Here is a 12,391-nt window from a genome sequence, read left to right as displayed (position 1 = left end):
AGTGAAGTTACTATATCCAGCACAGTATCCATGATCGGAGCTGCTAAGTTTATGGTAATTTACCATCACTCACCAAGACCCATTTGATTCTTTGCCGCAGAAATACTATTGAATTAAATGGGAATGGATGTGGATCACCACCTGCAACTGTTAAGTGGCCTCACTAATCTCTGCTGTCTCACTCATGATGTGTTAGTGTTTCTGTCTTACTATGGAGATAGGTGGGTATGGAGGAAATATTTAAGGCTTCTCACTTGGTCTTTGCTACCATAACTCTGACTTCACAGGTGAAAGAACCATTTTGAGGGTCCCGTCATCTCCTGAATTTATTTACTCAGGAGCCAGGGAAATTACCACAGAGTGGGTTCATGGACCTATCGGACCCACTGTGAGATGCCCTTGGATCAGGATTTTATTTAACATGGTCTCCTTCATGAGGCATTTTGGATTCTGTGGTATCTCTGTCAGGTCAGACCTTGCATTTGATAGTCTTCAAAAGATCTGAGTATTCCCCTTTCGCCATTGTGTAGTTACTCTGGTACATGTGTGTCCATTTGGGGAGCAAGTCCCTTTGGGAAACAAGGTCCAGTTGGGGAAACAAGGTAAGGGATGTTCATTGCATATATTTGTGGTGACATTGCAGGGTGCTTCCTAACGGTACCTGGTTTTTCCTTCAGTTGGCAATGGGTCAATGATTGATCTCAGGATTTGAAAATTGGTTGAGATACCCGTTGCAGAAGTTGGCATCAGTATGCTGATCACCACTTTTTGAATCTTTTTTTGTTGTATAATGCAATAAATGCCTTCATTGCCTGCCCTCCTATATCATCCCTAGGAGAGCCAAACTCTATTAGACATGGCCTCAGATATACTTAGGTCAGGGCCCATTACAGTAATTATACCCACCTGTTTCTAATAGTTAAGGACGAACACCTTTTTAAAAAAAAATTTTTTTTTAATTTATCTTTATTATTGAAAGTATTACAGATATCCCCTCCCCCGGTCTCCTCCACCCCGCATCTGCCGCCCACCCCCCCAAGACTTCACCACACTATTGTCTGTGTCCATGGGTTATGCATATATGCATATAAGTTCTTTGATTAATCTCTCCCAACCACTCCCCCACCCCACCTTCCCACTGAGATTCATTAGTCTGTTCCATGCTTCTATGTCCCTGGATCTATTTTGTTCCTCAGTCTATTTTGTTTATTAGATTCCACATATGAGTGAGATCATGTAAAACTGAATCAGGAAGAATCAGAAAACCTGAATAGGCCAATAACAACTGATGAAATCGAAGCAGCAATAAAAAAAAACTCCCAGCAAACAAAAGCCCTGGTCAGGATGGTTTCACAGGGGAGCTTTCTAATTCTTTAAGTTGTAGGGTTGGATAGTTTGCTGAAAATTTTTCTTGCCTTTTGAGGTAGGCCTGCAGTGCTATGAGCTTCCCTCTTAGGACTGCTTTTGCTGTGTCCCATAGATTTTGGATGGCTGTGTGTTCACTTTCATTTGTTTCCAGGAAGGTGGTTTTCTTTCTTTCTTGATCTTATTGGTAACCCATTCACTGTTTAATAACATGCTATTTAGCCTCCATGTGTTTGAATGTTTTTGAGTGATTTTACTGTAGTTGATTTCTAATTTCATGCCCTTGTGATTTGAGATGCTTGATATGATTTCAGTTTTCTTGAACTTGTAGAGACTTGTTTTGTGTCCTAACGTGGTTTATCTTTGAGAGTAACCCATGTGCATTTGAGAGGAATGTATATTCTGCAGCTTTGGGGTGAAATGTTCTGTAAATATCAATTAAATCCATCGGATCTAGTGTGCCATTTACAGTCACTGTTTCTGTGTTGACCTTTTGTCTGGAAGATCTATCCAGTGAAGTCAGTGGGGTGTTAAAGTCCCCAACTATGACTGTATTGCTGTTGATCTCTCCCTTAACGTCCTTAAGGTTACTATTGATAGGTCCTTATTTATTGCCATTCTAATTCTTTATGCCTATGTTTCTCTATTTCTTCTTATTACAGCAGTCCCTTTAACATTTCCTGCAATGCTGGTTTGCTGGTGATAAACTCCTTTAGCCTTTTTTTGTCTGGGAAGCTCTTTATTTCACCATCTAGTTTGAATGATAGCCTTGCTGGATAGAGTAGTCTTGGTTTCAGATCCTTATTTTGCATTACCTTGAATACTTCATGCCCTTCCCTTCTGGCCTGTAGAGTCCCTAATGAGAAGTCAGCCGACAGCCTGTGGGAGCTCCTTCGTAGGTAACGGATTGCTTTTCTCTTGTCGCCTTTAAGATTCTCTCTTTTTCTTCAATTCTTGGCATTTTAATTATGATGTGTCTGGGCTTGGGCCTCTCTGAATTCTTTTTGTTTGGGACTCTCTGTGCCTCCTGAACTTGTGTGACTTTTTCCTTCACCAGGTTAGGGAAGTTTTCTGCCATTATTTCTTCAAACAGGTTCTCTAACCCTTGCTTACTTTCGACCTCTCCTGGCATTCCTGTGATGCGAATATTGTTACGTTTCATGTTGTCCCACAGCTCCCTTAGACTGTCCTCCTGTTTTTTAATTGTTTTTTTCTTTTTGGATCTCTGATTTTTTTTCTACCTTCTTCTAATTCGCTGATTTGATCCTCAGCTTCCTCTAATCTGCTATTTATTTCTTCCAATGTATTCTTTATTTCTGCTATGTCCTTCTTCATTCCTGACTGGTCATTTTTCATAGTTTCCATATCTTTTTTTCATGCTATTGAGCATCTTTACAATCAGTATTCTGAACTCTGTATCTGAGAGATTGCTTATCTCCATTCCATTTAGCTCTTTTTCTGGAGACTTCTCTTGTTCTTTCCTTTGGGGCTTTTTTTTTTTTTTCTTTTTTGTCTCCCCATTTTGGCTGCCTATTCGGGTTTGTTTCTATATATTAGGTAGGCCTGCTAGGACTCTCAGTGTTTTTGGAGGGCCTCTGGTGCAGGCCAATGTCAGACGCTGTTTGTGACTGGCCTTGAGTACCCTGTTTGGAGCTATAACAACCCACAGCTTGAGATCCCCTCTGTTGGGGCTGGGTGCGTTTGGACAGGACCAAGATGCACATCAGAGTCTGCTTTTCCAAGGCCTGGGTCCAGAAGCAGATCAGGAAAAGACTTAAAGCACTCTGAGCTCTGCCTCTGCCTGCAGGCTGATTAATCTGATTCTCTTAATGAGCCTCAGGCTATACAAACTCCACAGGTAGGGAGAGAGGTTTTGCAGCAGGGTGGGCCAATTGCTTCCCCCTCAGGCAAAAGCTGCTTGGAAGATAAATGTCTGTCTGTGAAACATGTCCTCTCCAGTTTGGAGGAATGGCACAGGAATCCAGAGGGGTGTCCTCTGAGCTCTATCTCCAGCATCCACAACCCTAGATTCTCCTCACACAGATCCAGTCCCCTCTGCCCTCCCTCTGTTGGTGCCCAAGGTGAGTGGCTGCACATGAAACTTTGTGTGTTGGCTCTTTAAGAGGGTGCCTGCATTTCCAGCTGTTTCTCCCTGGCAGACAGAAACCTGGCTGCTTTTCACAGCCAGATGTTATGTCGGCACCTTTCTCAGTTCTGGTGCTCTTAGCTGGGAAGCCCAGCCTGGGGTTTAGGCCCCAGAGTCCTCATTGGGAACCCCCACAGCTGAGATATCCCTCTGGGCCTTCAGCTGCTGCCTGTGGGGGCCCAGCCAGCCCTCTCATGCCTCCACACTTCCTACCAGTCTCTATGTGGTCTCCACTTTTCCTCCTGGGTTATGAGGGTGCTCTCCAGCTCGTCTTCAGTTGCAGTTGATTATTCAGGATGGTTTTTCTATATTTTAGTTGTTCAAATATAATCAAATTCCAGTTTGATCCTGGGAGTGTCAGTGTAGCTTCCACTCAGTCCACGGCCATCTTTAATCTCCCTAACACCTTTTTTTTTTTTTTTTTGGGATTCTGGAATCTTCTTACCTTCACTGACCCTAGGGAGCCCATTTCTAAAGCACCCTGTCGAGTCATCAACCCAGGCCTACAGAGACAGCCACTGTTGAGGTCCCAATGCTGACTGCTTTCCTCTGCTTGATGTGCATTTCCTACTGCTTGAGTGAAGACATTCCTCCAGGGCCTTCAGAGTGATGGGGTTAGTGGTGGTTTCTCTGGCCTTTTCTAAGAAATCCATGCTAAAACACCTTCCCTGAATATTGTGACCCCCAAATTCACTTCTCTGCCAAAGTAGTTTTAGCATCTCCACCTCAACTATTATAGTTCAACATTTCCAAGCCTCAAAGATGCAGCACATTAGGATCAGCTCTGGGTATCTTTGCAAGAATGTTAAATCCTGAGCACCTCCTTATTTATAAGCTTTCCCTTGTATAATGTTATATTCTATTTCTCCTGAAGCAGTATCCTCAGGATCTGTTTCTATATATTCCTGGCTTCTGATGGCATATATTAGCCAGCTCCCGGAGCTCTCTTGACCAGTGATCTACTTCCTCTTATCCTAAGAACTGTACTGACCCTAGTTATTGGTCTAGATGCAATGAGAGAAAGTTAAGGACAGATCTTTAGGAAGATTAGTATAATCTTTGGTGAAACATGGTATCCAGGCAATGAGAGGCTGTTCTCTTCTAGCAAAGGGTAAGGAGTGAGTTCTGTTGGCCTAGGGAGTTCATAAGAATCTCAGGATTCAAATTTTCAAGTGCATCCACTCAAATGTCCTCATCCTGAATCTCAGGATAGCATTTCTTCCTTAATAGGACCTCTGATTTTTACATAGGAAACATACCAGAACTCTAAATTCAGTAATCTTTAAAAATCTGCATATTTATGACAAACCTTGGGTATTATTTTCAACACAGTCTATAGAATGAGATTCTCCTCATAGAGGTCTTAGGACTTTTGTACCATGCCCAACTTATTTGGCCTGAGCCTGTCTTTTTCTTTATTCATGGCTTCTTCATCAGTTAACTAACTTCCCAATTCTCATATTTCTAATTCAAACATGAAAGCTATTGTATAAGCGAGGGCACCCCTTCCATCTGTACCTTATCTTAACACACCACAAGTAAGAGTCTTAGTTTCTGATGTTGCAGCACACCAGTTGTCACAAATCCACTGGCTATAACTATGGGTCCTAGTAGCCTTCTGACAAGTAACCGTCCAATTCTAGAATCTCACATCCTATGGATCTGCCTTTTAAGGAACACTTCTGGTACCAACTGTCCTTGACTCTGAGATAAGAATTTGAGTGTGAGCAGTTTATCTGGGATACTGTCCCAAAATGTGAGTGCATGGTGAAGGAGTGGGAAACTAAGACAGGAAAGGGTTAAAAGCAATTCAAGCATATATTAATGGGTGAGTGACCATTTGAGCAACCAGGACACAATTCTACTGTGGCCTGTCTGAGAGGCACTGTTAGACACCTCACAATTATCCCATGAGGACTGGGGGAGCTGTGAGACATAGTCACAAAACATCTCTCATTGGTTAACAGTTGCTTCCGGCCTGCTCCTGAATGGGCCAAGCACACTCCTGTAAAGTAGAAAGGCATTAGTGTATTTAGGAATTGTCACCAGTATAACAGAAGATAGATTTGCATTTAATCCTTGCCTTAGCATCTGTTTTCTAGGGAACCTGGATACAGCAGATGCTGATGGCCCCACCCTACATCCCCTTGTCCCACCAGTGTTCACTGGCAGCTACAGTAAACAATATCCATCTCTGACAGTTTCCTCCTTTAAGTGTTGTACCTCACTTCTTTTCCTCACAGCTTTCTCCTGCACCATGGGATAATATTCCGAGGTGTATTTCACATGACTTCTTCTGTGGGATAGCCCCAGTAGCCCACAGTGGGAACTTGCTCAGTAACATGCTTTTTTGTGTGCTTCCAAATAAACTAACCCCACCTAAATCCTGGTCTTATCATCTACTTTTTTGGGAATCCAAAGAAGATAGTACGTAAGACTTTATGTTTGTAGTAGGAGGTTAATTCTACAAAATTATAAAAATATATAAATATAAAACTCAGTAAATATATTAGGTTGATAAATTTGACTATCATCAAATTTAACTTTTCTTTTTAACAAAAAAAAACTTCAAAAGACAATCAGTAAATTGGAACAGCTGCTATTTGTCTCCAAATGGCCATATATACTTAACACATGTAGATCTTCCTCCAAGTTTAATCAGACTGTATTCTTGGTTCATGCATCCCTGGTTCTGTGGCTCCACGAGATGTGCTGCTCCTCTTTCTGTCCCGGCTGGTGCACTGTCAGGCTTTCTCCTGGTCTGCTCCTAGAGCGCCTCAAAGGGACGGCCACAGAGTGACAGAAGCACACAAGTAGACACATAACATTTCACAAGGAGATGCCTTTCTAAAGGTAGGATGTTTAACCTCTATTGAGAGAAAAATTGGAGTTTTCCAGGGCACGGGTAGGGATGGGGGTGGGGAAGGGTGGTAAACAGCATTTTGGAAATGAGAATTACATGTACAGATGTGCAGACACATGACACAACCAAGTATACTCAAAACAGACAGCCAGAGGATGCCAAGTGTGCAAAACATAATAGAAAACGATATCAAGAATGCTGTTTGACTCAGTTTACAAAGAGTGTCATTTAGAAGTTATCTGGACCATATATAGAGGGTGCCTGATTAGATACGTATTTTCTAGAGACAGGATTTCTAAAAACACTGTGAATAGACTGAGAAGACAAATTGGGGACAAAGAGACTGGAGGACTAGAAGCAAACAGCATTGTAAATACACAGTATTTTAAATATTCAGGGCCCAGTTTTGAGTAGGAGCTTCAGTGGTTTTAAAAACAGGACAAAAGGCCAGGCCGGACGTGGCTCAGCGGTGGAGCATCGACCGAGGATCCAGGAGATTGCGGTTTGATTCCCGGTCAGGGCACATGCCCGGGTTTCGGGCTCGATCCCCAGTCGGGGGCGTGCAGGAGGCAGCTGATCAGTGACTCTCTCATCATTGATGGTTCTCTCTCTCTCTCTCCCCCCCCTTCCTCTCTCTGAAATGAATAAAAATATGTTTTTTTTTTAAAAAAAGGACGGTTTATTTTTACTTTTCCTAATTAATTTCATGCAATTAATTATATTATTCCTTATTGCGTATTATGCACTGTTGTATGTTTTGGGATAAAACAGTGTGCAAAACAGATAAAAACAACCCTGCCCTCATAGAGTTAGAGCAGACAAACTTGGCTAGAAAACAGAGAGGGTACAGCGCCAGGAATTTTTATTAAACAACAATTTGTTTACACTTTAACAAAAATTTCTTTCTTTTGGTTACCAAATAAACCCAAGACTTTGGGTGGAACAAGCGATACTATCATCATCATTTTCAGATTCTGAAGCAGAATATTAGAAATTTTAAGTAATTTTCCCAACTTTATTACATCTCTTTTGATAGTAATAGGCACTGCCACTACAGGGAATCCAGTCCTGTGCATATCCATCTTCTGGGCACTGAAAAGATGATGTCCCATTGCACCTCTCTGGAAGGTCACATTCATTGACCTGATTTCCACAGAATTCTGTTGATGGCATGAACTTACAGCCTTGACTTGTTCTGTGCTTATCACTGGGAAAACATTTCCATGATTCCAAATCCCAATCCCAATCAAAATCACATAAGTACCCAACTGCTGAAAAATGGTATCCACTATGCTGACAGGAAATGTATCCTCTGTACCTTTGAGAAATTACTTTGGGAATAAATGGAGAGGCAAGACTCACCCATGGGTCTTTAGATGTCGGTCTCCTGGCTTTCCTGTGAGTCATATGTGTACTCTAGAAACACAAAGAGCACCAACTCAGAGGGAAACGAGCTTTACTTGGTGCTTACACAATGAACAGTAGTTAGGAAGGTGCTGGAAATTACCTTTCCTTGATGGCAATGTTTCTGATATTGACTGAAAGGAAGGTCTCTTCATTTTTCTGTAAACTTAGAAATGTGCTTCAGGCATGTAACATTTCTACTCCAAGAAACTAAATCTTTATAATGCATAAGATATTAAATTAGAGGCATTTTCTTAATCTGAAGGATGAGACTTCGTCTCCTTGGGACCAAAATGTTTTTGAATATACATAAATACAGTAGTCAACAGTAGAAGTAAAAGAGACACACTAAGAATCATAACTAGTGGAAAGAAAACTCCTTTTCTGGCAGATGCTGGGCCACTGTCAACACTACCTCCATAGCCTCTGAACAGGCAGTAGGGCGGGGACCACCCATAGCCACAGTGGCAGTGATGTTTATTATTGCAGATTCCCTTCATGTTGCAGGTCTCAGGCAGGCAGACTTGTGACAGGAGAGGGAGACTGACACACTTCTTGTGTATGCATATCTTTCTTGAACCACACACGGCGCCATCTTTCACTTCACCCATGTCAGGTGTGTCCATCCCTAAATGATAACTGATACCCCAGCAGGTGGCATCATTGATGTGAGTGTGCTGCAAAGTAGAGTGATCTCTTAGGTGGGGAATGTCTCCCACATTCTCACACTGAACTCTCCCACAGAGGATGTCTGCGGTATTACATTTGAGGTATGCCGTACCAGTTAGACCACAGTGGCCAAAACGGTTTCCCTGGGAGTTGATTTCTTTATAGCAATTCTGAGACGCACTCTTTGCGCCTTCACCAAAAATCTCCCTGCACTGTTTGTCATGGCCACTACATCTCTTTTGATAGCAGTAGGCACCGTCACTACAGGGAATCCCATCCTGCACATATACATCTTCTGGGCACTGATGGAATGTCCCATTGCACCACTCTGGAAGGTCACATTCACCCATCTGTTGTCTGCACAAAGTCCCTGATGGCATGAACTTGCAGTCTTTGCAACACAGCCCAAAAGCACAAGCAGCACCAGGCCTCAGAGTGCAGTTCAGCAGACAACAGGGGTGATGTTCACACTGCTTTGTAGATCCACAGTCACATTCCTCTTCTCCTTCAACTACATCATTCCCACAGCGCTTCAGCATAAGGACTTCCCCTGGACTTGGAGGATTGTGCAGACATGATCCCTGGTTTAAAGTGGTCTTCATAAAATCTGCATAACTACAGTTGGTGAATCTCTCTGCTGGCACTCTGATAGCATTCATGATGCAACCACTTTGCCCACACAAACAGAATTCTTCATCATGCTGCATGCCCAAAGTATGGCCTAACTCATGGGCCACGGTGAGGGCAAAAAGAGACCAGGGGTCTCCTTGGAAATTATTAACTCCACAGTCAATAGGAGGACGACATATTCCTGCAACATAGGCTATACCAAGTGTACGTATAAGTGAATTTTTAATGAAAATATGTGCAGCATCATACTGTAGCCGCAAAAGACTGATTTGTTTCCACTGAGCAAAATCCTCCAGAACTTGTTCTATGCTTGTCATTGGGAAAACATTTTCATGATTCCAAATCTCAATCCCAGCCAAAATCACATAAGTACCCAACTGCTGATAAATGGAGTCCACTATGTTGATAACAAGAAATATATCCTCCTGCACCTTTGAGAAGTTACCTTGGGAATAAATAAAGAAATTTCGATCTACCACCACAGCCAGCTCCAGAAACCATGAGTGGGTCCACCAGTTATCAGAATTTTGTTTCAGAGTTGTTTTCTCAGCCTCTTCAAATCCCAGTTGTTGGTGTGCTATATTCTTCTTTGTTAAGCCACATCGAATAGGTGGGAAGTGTGTCTCATTAGTGTTTATCTTATACACCAGGTGTTCAAATGTAGCAGAGTGCCTTATTGGCTCGATTTCATAAGCAAGGTCACTTATCTGTAGCATTCCTCGAAAGCCTCCAGAACAGGTACTGAGGGCAACCAGGGACTCAGGGACACCCTGCACATAACCATGATAGTAGCAGTCATCAGGAACAAAAGGCTGATCCTCCTGGAGGACATGCTGGTCCGTGTAGGTGAACACTGGTAGGTGTCTGGAAGCCAAGAGCTTCTTGACCCTCATGTTGACAATGTGTCTTTGGCCCCCAAACTGAAGGCTGTAGGAGAGCCAGCCCGGAGCCTTAGCATCTCTGCCCCTGCTGGGCACCTTCAGGGGGACCACCACTTCTGGGGAGCTGAGGCATTGGGAGAGCCTAGCCTGGGAGAGGCCAGAAGGGGATAGAGACACTCGAAGCCACAGCAGCAGGAGAACTACTCTCATGGACACCCTGGCCTCACCAGCCTCCATTATGGAGCTGTCATTATGGAGTCATCTGTCCAGAAAAAAAGTGTGAGACACTGTTGGTCTGGCTCCTTCCTCTGAGCTGGTCATTGTATAGAGCTGACCTTTAAGGATCTGAATCCTGGCAGAGTTGGCCATCAGGGCTGCAGTGCTGAAACTGAAAATAAAAAGAAGGGTGGGGAAGGTGGTGGGATTGGGTAAGGAAAGTGGGAGAGAGAAAGAATCAAGTCATGAAAAATGATTAATGAATCATGAAAATGCTTTGGAATTGCTTTCAATAAATGGGGGTGGGAAGTTAGGGTTATAGATAAGACAGTATGGGCCATATGTTGATAATTGTTGCAGTTAGGTGACAGGTACCTGGGTTTTCATTTAATCTGATTAGACTTGCATAGGAGATATGGAAATGAAGATGCCTGACCCACTACTATCAATCTCCTGGACTCTGAATTCAGTCCTATCAATACTCCTTTACGCTGATTCAAATCCCTCTATATCATCCATCTGTACAGCTTCCCCTCTGACTTCTGCTGTCTTTTCTTGATGACAAAGGAAGAGGGAGAGAGAGAGAGAAAGAGAGCCAAACTGAATCCTAAACTTCTTCATAGAGCTCCCCATATTTACTTACCTTACTAAATTTGAGCTTCAGCAGAATTTACTGCTTTCCCTAAAGCTCACAATAGAGAAATCCAATTCTCAGAAGCCCTATGTACCTCATGGTCTAGAGCCTGGGTTCCTATTCTAGACAGCCCACAAAGTCATCTCCAAACCATTCATCCTGCTACATTTGACTGCACTAATTTTTAACCTTCCTTTCTCACTTTTCCATTAATCATTCCCTATCATTCTTGTACAAACTTCAAAGTCTGATACGTGAATTATTCGCCACCCAAAATCCCACCTTCATCATGAACAATGATAGCAAGTATATAGACAACGCATCTAAAAACCAGAAGGATTTTTCAACATTTTTTAACCTCTAATTCAGTTTCAGTGTACTTCAGTTTACCCACCCACAGTCATAATCTATACCTTGTCACCAAACGAAGCAAAACCAAACCATTTCTTACATCCTAAGCAACTTACCAATAATTTTAATCATTCCAGCTCTCCCTTACTCCTGCTATACCTATTCCTCAGATTCAAAGAAAACCCACATACTTTTGTCTTTCATTATCTCCCATTTCTCTCAATCTCATGTCCCTGTCTTCAGTTCCATTCCGTTTGAACCTAGGTGACCAGCTCTATCACTTCAACCACTTTATGCCAAAATCTTTAACTCCCTAAAGCTCTACAGTAAACTCTAATTTTCAAAAGAAACAAAACTGGTTTAATTCTGTCATATACTATATTTCCATTTCTGTGTCAAAATTACCATATACCACTGCGGGGGAGAATCTCAAAACAATTTGTTTGTGAAAATCTTAAGAACGGAATGCATAGTCAAAACTAGAAAGATTTGTGCTGGCTCCTCACCCTAAGGGATAGAGACAAGAACTCACCTGGTTACTTCAAACTCTCCTACGCCACGTTGCTCTTTTCTCCATTCATTCTCCTGGACATTACATTTACACATCCTTAATATTCTGAGTTCCTAATTTACATATAGTGCCAGTAGTCCATACCTTCTGGTTGCCTTTCAATCACAGTTAAATAGTTAACCAAGTAGATTTCATCTTTTCTTTTCTAACATATAGTATTCAAGTTTATAATTTATTCTAGACTTGCTATGTGGATGCTAGTAGAGGGGGAGGACTTGTTTCAGTCTGAACAATATCCTTAGCATTAACCTACCTAGAGAGCTTGGATCCATATGAGCACATTCCATTGCTAATGGATAGGCACTTTATTCCAGGTGCAAGTAGCTCACAAGAGAAAAACAAAGTTCATAGATAAATTCAACTATATAAAAATTTCCAAGGGCAAAGATCTCTAAATTGGGTGATACTCTCTTTATCTCTCTTGATATGTTTGTTACTTATCATGGAGTGGCAGTTGTGGATGGAATGTCGGAAGGGCTAATAAAAATACAGTGTGAAGACGGCTGATAAGATATGATAAACCATGTCATAATATTTTTCTTAGAGCTCAGAGGAGGCAATAATAGGAAAATGCTTCAAAGAATCTTTGCACCATACTCTTTGCCCTTGTTATATTATTTCTAGGACCCCAGAGACCCAAACTCCTAAAGGAACATCATTC

The 12,391-nt window shown here is 42.1% G+C and overlaps 1 pseudogene across 3 annotated transcripts in view; it reads right to left on the bottom strand.

Moving 5' to 3' along the window:
• Positions 1-7,214: 7,214 nt before the first annotated feature.
• Positions 7,215-12,391, bottom strand: part of LOC308552078 (disintegrin and metalloproteinase domain-containing protein 21 pseudogene) — a 29,097-nt pseudogene continuing 23,920 nt past the window's right edge. For 2 of the 3 annotated variants that reach the window, the window contains exon 2: positions 7,226-10,346. Of the gene's footprint in view, positions 10,347-12,391 lie in introns of those variants that run through there. The other variant reaches the window with a different exon arrangement.

The sequence above is a fragment of the Miniopterus schreibersii genome, assembly GCF_964146895.1.
Source record: "Miniopterus schreibersii genome assembly, contig: HAP1_SCAFFOLD_152, whole genome shotgun sequence".
Classification (NCBI taxonomy): Eukaryota; Metazoa; Chordata; class Mammalia; order Chiroptera; family Miniopteridae; genus Miniopterus; species Miniopterus schreibersii.
This window is presented reverse-complemented; position numbering and strand designations above follow the sequence as displayed.